This window comes from Microtus oregoni, unplaced genomic scaffold, assembly GCF_018167655.1.
Source record: "Microtus oregoni isolate MIOR12 unplaced genomic scaffold, Mior012 000000F_ref0000247, whole genome shotgun sequence".
Lineage (NCBI taxonomy): Eukaryota > Metazoa > Chordata > Mammalia > Rodentia > Cricetidae > Microtus > Microtus oregoni.
The window spans coordinates 1717445-1725188 of NW_024543059.1; the positions used below are offsets into that span (position 1 = coordinate 1717445).

General features: G+C 55.4%; 2 non-coding genes across 2 annotated transcripts; one reads left to right on the forward strand and one right to left on the reverse strand.

The window, feature by feature from the left end:
• Positions 1 to 6072: 6072 nt before the first annotated feature.
• On the forward strand, positions 6073 to 6144 carry Trnap-agg. The gene has a single exon. It is a non-coding gene; the product is annotated as a tRNA-Pro (tRNA).
• Positions 6145 to 6306: 162 nt separating this feature from the next.
• Trnap-ugg lies at positions 6307 to 6378 on the reverse strand. Its single transcript has one exon. It is a non-coding gene; the product is annotated as a tRNA-Pro (tRNA).
• Between the last annotated feature and the right edge of the window lie 1366 nt (positions 6379 to 7744).

Genomic DNA, 7744 nt, shown 5'->3' on the forward strand with positions numbered 1-7744 from the left:
TCTTATAATATCTTGCACGGAAACAGTTCCATTTGGGTGGAAACTCTGCTGTTCCTGAAGACACCAGACCTTCCCAGAATCTGGTCTAAGGTAGTCTTCCAGGATCTGCTGTCAAGGATTGGTCCTCAGGGAACAGCTGTTGGCAAAGAAAGGGGAGCTATTGATTATGGCTGGGGTCGAGAGGGGGTGGTTTAGATCCGGGGGGGATGGAGCAAGAAAAGATAGGGGAAATGGGGGGCATATCAGGAAAACTAACCAAAGGTATGTTTTCATATTTACAACCGTCTGTATTTTCTACTGTCCTCTGGTTAGTTTTCATATTTGAAAGTGATCAAGTGTTTGATTTGTTTGAACAAGTGGTCTGTTTAGAGTGGTCCTGCTTTGACTGTGTCTATCAGTTCTGAGACACACGGCAGCCTGTGCTTGAGGGACCCTCACCGTTTAAAGACAGAAGGCAGCAACTGAGGATCAGGGCATCCAGAGCAAAACCAAGGCTCGGGAAAAGTCACACACATGCCCTTAGCCCCAAAGGCCAGCTGTACTGTCTGGGAGATGTGTCCTCCCCAGTGCCCTCAGCGGGTCTCCGTGAGGAGGTTGTGTCACCAGGGTGTGTGAATCTCAGAGTCCAGGCTCACCAGGCCGTAGCTTCTCAGAGACGTGGGTCCCAAGAGGGAATGGGGCTGGGGTGGGGTTGCCTGAAGTCAGGGTAATGTTGGGACCAGCCTGCCTGACCTGTGAGGTGTTGAGAGAGACCAGTGTCAGGACTGCCAGTAGTGGCCACACTCCAGGCACACTTGTCAGTCACGAGGACCTGCCACCCAGAGAAAAGGTTAGTTAATGTGTGTACAGCATTTAAAACCCACCCTGGCACGATAATAAAAATGTCTTCACTAAAAGTTGGCTGCGGTCTATGGCAGAGAAGGGTAGGGTGTGGGTCCTGAAGAGAAGCCATTGGCTCCTGGATCATGTACCCTGCTGGAAGCCCTCCTTCTGGAAGGTTCCATTCATGCCTGTCCTGCCTCTGACCAGCTTAATCATCTGTGCCACACTCAGGCACCGAAAACCCCAAGTTGACAATTCTGAGCAATGGGGTCAATTTCTGGCCTTCCCCTCTTGGCTTCCCTATGATATCCAGGGCTGAATGGAATCACGGCTCCCTCCCTCTGACATCCCCCCTACCGAATTACATAATGCTTACCTCCCAGGAGTACTAAGCTAGACCTCAGGGGCTCCCAAAAATTCAGAATGCCAAATCCTGTGTGTACACTTTGCCTACTCCTCTTCCAGTGATGAACACAAGGGGCCACTGAGGCCCAGAGACAGTACCCAACTCCTACTCCCTGGCTGTATAACTAGCTGGTGAGCCACGTTTGGCTGGAGCTGGACCAGGTCTGGGGTTCTCCCCCTAGCCTCCTGTGCTCCGCCTACCCCTGTGTCCCCAGAGGCCCCTCTGGAGATGCTGCCTCACCCCCCACCTTCGTGGCACCCCTCACCTGGTCTTCGTTTGCATCCTTCGCCATCTCTGACTGGGGGTAATTCTTGCCAAGCCAAGCGGGGTCAACCCCCAGGGAGCCGGCGGCTAACGAGCTTCAGATGTTCTCAGCCTGGACACAGCCGGTCCTCAAACACAGCACTGATTGCAGAAGCCTGGCCTGGCCTGGCCAGCGTGCTGTGGTGTGGTGAGGTGTGGTACAGTGTGGTAGGGCCAGTGCTTTCCGACACAGGTAACCAAGTTCCTGCTGGGACACAGCAGGCGCCTCTGTTTTAACCCCCAAAACCTCTCTGGAGCCTCAGTACCCAGAAGGTGGGAAGAAGAGCAAGGGGGCTGGAGGCCAAATGCACTTGGCTCACTGAGCAGCTTGGTTTTTCCTTTTGAACTTTTTCTGGACTTGGAGTTGGCATTTTCCCCAAGAGACCAGAAGACAGAGAGGAGGAGGGGTGGTTGACTTGCCTGTCTGCTGATCTGTGCACCTATGGGTGTGACAAACGTCACTGTTCCTACTGGATCTACAACTACCATCCTTCTGTTTATAGGAGAAGAAACAGAGGTTTGAAGAGAGTTCCGGCTCCCCGCGACAGCCCACTCTGTGTACTATAGAAAGTGAGACATTTCAAAAGCCCAGGATGGTGCTTTGAGCAGGGTGGAGCTGTCATTCCCGGGGTTCCAGCCGCTGAGGCTGGGGTTGCAGCTGACTCATGCCTCAGTCTTGACAAAGCAGCAGATCTCAGAGACCTGGCAGGGGTCATCGGCTCACTCACAGGTGAGGTAATGCCACCTGCAATGCCACTTTCTCAGCCATGCCCAGACTGTGATCCACCACTGGGGGCTTTGTCCCACCCGACTGGGAAGAGCTCAGACTGCTTTTTAGCTGTGCAAACCTGCTGGTTTCCTCTGCCTCTGTGCACCTCCATCCCCTTAGTTTCTCATGAGGTCATCTGTGTGGTCCACTGAGTTAATATTTGTATAGGGCTAAAAGGATGCCTGGCCCAAGCTCACAACCGGTCCGTGTGTTAGCCACTATTATGCTTAACCTTGTAGAAACTGAGGCAGTGCAGCACCAGAGTCTCAACTTCAGCTTCCAGTTGGACCCCTGGGGCAGGTTGCTGAAGTCTGGAGACCTGGGTTCCACTCCCGGCAAATCTTCTTATTAGTCTGGATGGGACCTGAGAATATGCAATTCCAGGTAATGCCGCTGTCTGGGGACCTGCTGCTCTAGGGGACTTGGCTGTGCGAATGGGGGTAATTTGGAGCATGAGTAGGCCATGGGAGATGACAGTGAGTGTGAAGGGTGTTGATGAGTCCACAGCACCTAATTCTGAATTTCTTCCCAACTCCTTGCAGGACAGAACTTAGGTTGTTTCCCTCTTGTATACCGGGCTGGGTTCTTCCATAAAACAGGGGCCACTAGCAATCCTTCCTCCAGGGCTATGTCTGGACAACTCAAAGCCTTGCACACTGACATTCGCCATGGCAGACCATGCAACACTATGGCAAAGATGGTTGCATGGGTGGAAGGCGCTAGGTTGGAACGCTACCACCGTCACTAACTGCAGTCCACACCTTGGGTTTATTCCTGTTTTATTCCTGATTCCCTGAACCCAAGCTGGGATGGTCACTGCCACACTGTCCCCCACTCCCTGCGGCAAGAGGGCAGGATGCTTACTCCGGCCACAGGCTGCATAAAGGGGCCTGTGTCCTGGTCACTCACCTCCCACCGCGCATCCAGCGGTTTTCTATTTCAGTTGCTGTAAAAATATCACCTTTGATCTCAGCTTGTGGTGAAGGAGAAGATGAAGAAGAAGAGGAGGAAGAGAACCACCGATGGGCTGTTTTCCTTCTCCCCACTCTTACACCCTCCCCTCAGCACCCTGCTTGCTACACTCCTCACCAATTCTCTCCCCGGTTTTTTCTCCCTTTGGCTCCAAAGCCTCTAGCCCTTCGGAATCTGCTAGCCCTACCTCTGAGTCGTATGCCATGATGGGGTTGGGTACTGAAGGAACAGTGTGAATGAGGGGCCTGTGAGGGAAGCTGCCCTCTCTCTTCCTCCCCCTCTCTACCCCTTCACATCTGCTCCTGGGCCAAGAATCTCCATGATTCCCTGCTTGATCCGGTTCATGCACTTCTCCAACCGCCGTCAAGCGCATGGTATCAATCACAGTTCTGCATCTGTGAAGTCTCCAGGCCTCCCCAGAGTGGAGTAGGAAGGCTTGAGGAACCTGAATGTTTACATCACTCAGAGAGCCCATCAGCAGCCCATATTTGCCTGGAGGGGTGCCCTTCAGCAAATGATTTCCTCTCTGTCTTCTGGCTCGAGTGGGGGCACACTCCCAGCACACACTCACCTGACCGAAATCTTGAATCTCTTTTCTCTACACAACCTGGAGAAGGATTCAGAGGCCACCCAGCTCTGCTATCCCTCACCCTGGCCATCTGAGACATTCAGAGCCTGCCCTGCCAGGCTGATGCTTCCCAGCCAGGGCACTTTGGTGTGAAAAGTCACCTTCCCACCCCCTGGTTGCTCCAGCACTGACTGGCACCCTTCTGCCTAAAGGGTCCCAGTCCTACCGTGACCACCTCCTTGAGAAGTCTCCTGGCTGACAGGCATTTTGCACCAGCGGAGACAGCAAACAAAGCCTTGAACTTCTGACTCACCTCAGTTCTGAGCTATTGTGATGTATTCTTTTGGCTCCAGCTTTTCTAGAAGGGCAGAAATACCACTCAGTCAACAAATACCTCATAGGTCGTCCACACCCAGCCCCCCTGCTGACGTGGCCAAGGCTTTTCCTTAGGGAGAAGGCCCTCTAAGGAGAGACACAGGCGTCAAGGAGACTAGAGATCAATCAGGAAGGCTGGGGAGAGCTGGAGGAAGGTTACCTGGAGAGAGGGAACAGAAATGGCAAGGCTAGGAATTTCTGAGATGCTGGGGCAGCCTGGAGGAGAGGGCCAGGTTTGAATGGAGCTACAACCTAAGTGTTCAAGGTGGAGTGTGGGGGTCAGTTGAGCAGGGTGTGTGTGAGGGGGTGCGGGGGTCAAGTCTCAGGTAGCCAGCAGTGGCAAGCAAGTAGCTGGGTGGCTAGTCCCAGGCAGAGGGAGCCCCTGAAGGAAGGCAGTGGTCTGGGGACAGGCGGTTTTGAGCAGAGGATGAAAGGTTCTGGGTGTGTGTCCAGGCCACAGCCTCTTTTAGCAGGAACCACAGCTCACCAGGGCCTTGACTGAGTCCGCTCACAGAACAGCCCACAACTCTGGGCAAGGCAGCCAGAGTGGCCACCACTGGACAAGGGGTTCAGGATGCAGACCAGACTCATCGGTGTCCCCAGAGCCCAACCCAAGGCTGGACCAAGCAGGCGCCAGTGACAACAGGCTGTGGACTAACAAGATGCTTTACAAATGCTTCCAGCCGGCTTGAGGTTTTTCCTTCTAGCTCACATCTTCAGACCCGCGGAAGTGGGAGGCTGTAGCCAATCTCCAAAGACACCTCACACAGCTGTAAGGAATTCGGGGAGTCTCTGAGAAAATAATCTTCTCCCTCCTCTCCCGGGACAGGTTTTGCTGCCTCAGTTTCCCCTTCTTGACATCAAGATGTGTGTGCGCACATGTGGGTGTGTCCGTGCTCACGGAAGGAACCATAGTAACTGAAATTGGCTGGAGTTGCCTCTTCCTCTGGTGCCTGGCCATGGGGGTCACCTCCTGTCACCCCCAACTTTACCAGGGCAGTCCCTACACTGGCTACACTTCCCGGGCCTCTGGAGAGTCGTGCGGTGGAGGCCGCTTTTTCCCGTGAGTCTGAACCATATTGCTTGCAGCTGCACCAGGACTCAGCACATCTGGCCTGGCTCAAGCCAGAGTCAGGAGACGCCAGTCCGCCTCCCACCGCTGGCGTCCAGGATCCGGGCGGCGCGGTACCTATGACAGCTGTGGCGCCCGGGACGCGGAACCCCGTGCAAGACAGGACAGGGCAGACTAGGGCAGGACTGGACCGAACCGGGCAGGGTGGAGCAGGACAAGGCAGGACCGGGCAGGACGGGGCAGAGCGGGACAAGACGGGGTAGGCAAGGAGCGAGCAGGACAACAGCGCCCGGGTGAACGAGGCAAGGCGTGGCAACGCGTGGGAAGGGCGCGGCGGGGTGGGACAGAACGGGGCAGAGGGGGGCAGGGCAGGGTAGGACTGGACCTGGACAGGACGGTGCAGAACCGGGCAGAAACCAGCAAGAACGGACAGTAACGGGTTGAACGGGACAAGGCGTTACTGGGCGCGGCGGGGCGGGAAAGGTGGGGGTGAACGGGGCGCGAAGGGGTGAGGCAGGGCCTCCCCCTCCTCAATCGGCTCAGAGAAAAATGGTTTCTCTGCATTCGCGTCCGCAGACCTCTGCGTGTCCCGAAAGCGTGAGTCCTGAGCTCACAGTGTCTGCGTCGTGGGATTCCACGGCCGGCTGGTGCTGGTTCGCGCGGGGCAGGAAAAAACACTCTCGGGACGTGATTTTCCCACTCCTAGCTACAGGTTTAGCAGACAGGGCTGGTGCAGGCTCGGTCAATATCACTTAGAAACTAAAATCAGAAGCAAGAGATACAGTGGCTCGTTGGTCTAGGGGTATGATTCTCGCTTAGGGTGCGAGAGGTCCCGGGTTCAAATCCCGGACGAGCCCAAATTTTTCTTTCTCAACTAACAGCTTTTAGATGGCACAGGCTGTATAAAACTTTTTTATCTTTTTCTTTAAAAAAAAAAAAAAAAAAAAAAACGTGGGGTGGTTCCTCCAGGAGGTCGCTCTCTAAGATACTGTGGGGTTTGTAGGAAAACGTTAAAAGTAGGGCTCGTCCGGGATTTGAACCCGGGACCTCTCGGACCCAAACCGAGAATCATACCCCTAGACCAACGAGCCGGCTGCCTAGCCGCTCGCATCAGCTCTTACTAGAGAGAGCCTCGTATGAGCATGCGCGTACGCCTGCGCAGACCAGCAAGCTGCCCGGCAGGCAAAGGATGAGTGCGGGGAGGAAGTCAGTGTGCACCCTGGCTAGCCACGCGCGAATCCTAGTCCACGGGTGGCCGCGAGTTTGTCCCGACTCACTGCGCCCTGCTCGTCTCAGAAGAGCGCCCTCCTCTCCGTCCGCCTGCGGTGATCGGGTCGATGCTCGCCCTACAGGGCTCCCCGCCCGGGCTCCGCCCCTGGCCCCGCGTGCTGCAGACGCTCAGCCTGCAGGGCACCGCACACAGCAGGCGCTCATCCTTGCTTGCAGGCCTCACCGACGGCCGAGCTCCTGGGTGAGGGCGACCCGAAGCACCGAGAGAACCCAGGCTGGGTGGCCGCAGCCCCAGAGACAGTGGGGAGCTGGTGGCGGCGCGGCCAAGGGCCGGGCCGGAGACCTTGTCTGCTCTTGTGCGTTTCTTTAGCCCTAGAGTCTCACTGTCGTCCTTTTCCAGGCCCACCCATCTTACCCGGAGTCCTCCGTCCTCTTTACACAGTCCCAGTCTCTGGAGTGGAAGTCGCCGAACGCAAGTTCCCTTTGTTCCCCGGGAACGGAACAGAACTCACAGCAAACTGGATTCTACTTCTCTCAACCTCTCAAGGCTAATAAATAAATAAATAACCGCTACCCCCATTTTCCTAGCGAGAAAAGGGATCAGAGAGGTTTGATGATGTACTCAAGGTCACACGGCTGCAAGTGGCCAAGCTGGGCTCGAAATTGAGGTGTCCGTCATCTGTCACTGCTGGCGGTGTCTCTCCCCCCCCCCCCCCCCGCCGTCTGCATTTTCATGCAGACATTTACATCACGCGTGTTCTCACATATGTTCTCCGGGAAATAGTTGAAGTTGTGTGGGAACAGTTCACAGGGGAAAGAGCCTTCTCCACAGTGCTGCGCCCCCCGGTCGCTCCCCCACCCCCAAGTAACTCCTGGCTCCGCCACACGGTGCTGCCTCTGAAAATGACATTACTAAGCCTGTCCCAGCAAGGCCTCCATTTTATGCACATTCTTGTCTGAACACTTGAGAAGGGACCGCGGAGGGGGCCAGAGCTTGGTGGGTTTTGAAGCACTTTTAAGTTCCACGCGAGGAGCTAGCGAAGGTTACACTATGCTAAGGTGGTAAGGGCCTTACCGTGCGCGCCAGACACCGTCTGAGGCATTTCACAGACATCTCCTTTAAAACTGCTTTTTATTACCTTGGGGGGAAGGGGAGTCAGAGGACCGCTTGTAGGAGTGAGCTCTCGCCTTTCATCACGCGTGTGTCCTGGAAATTGAACTCAGGAC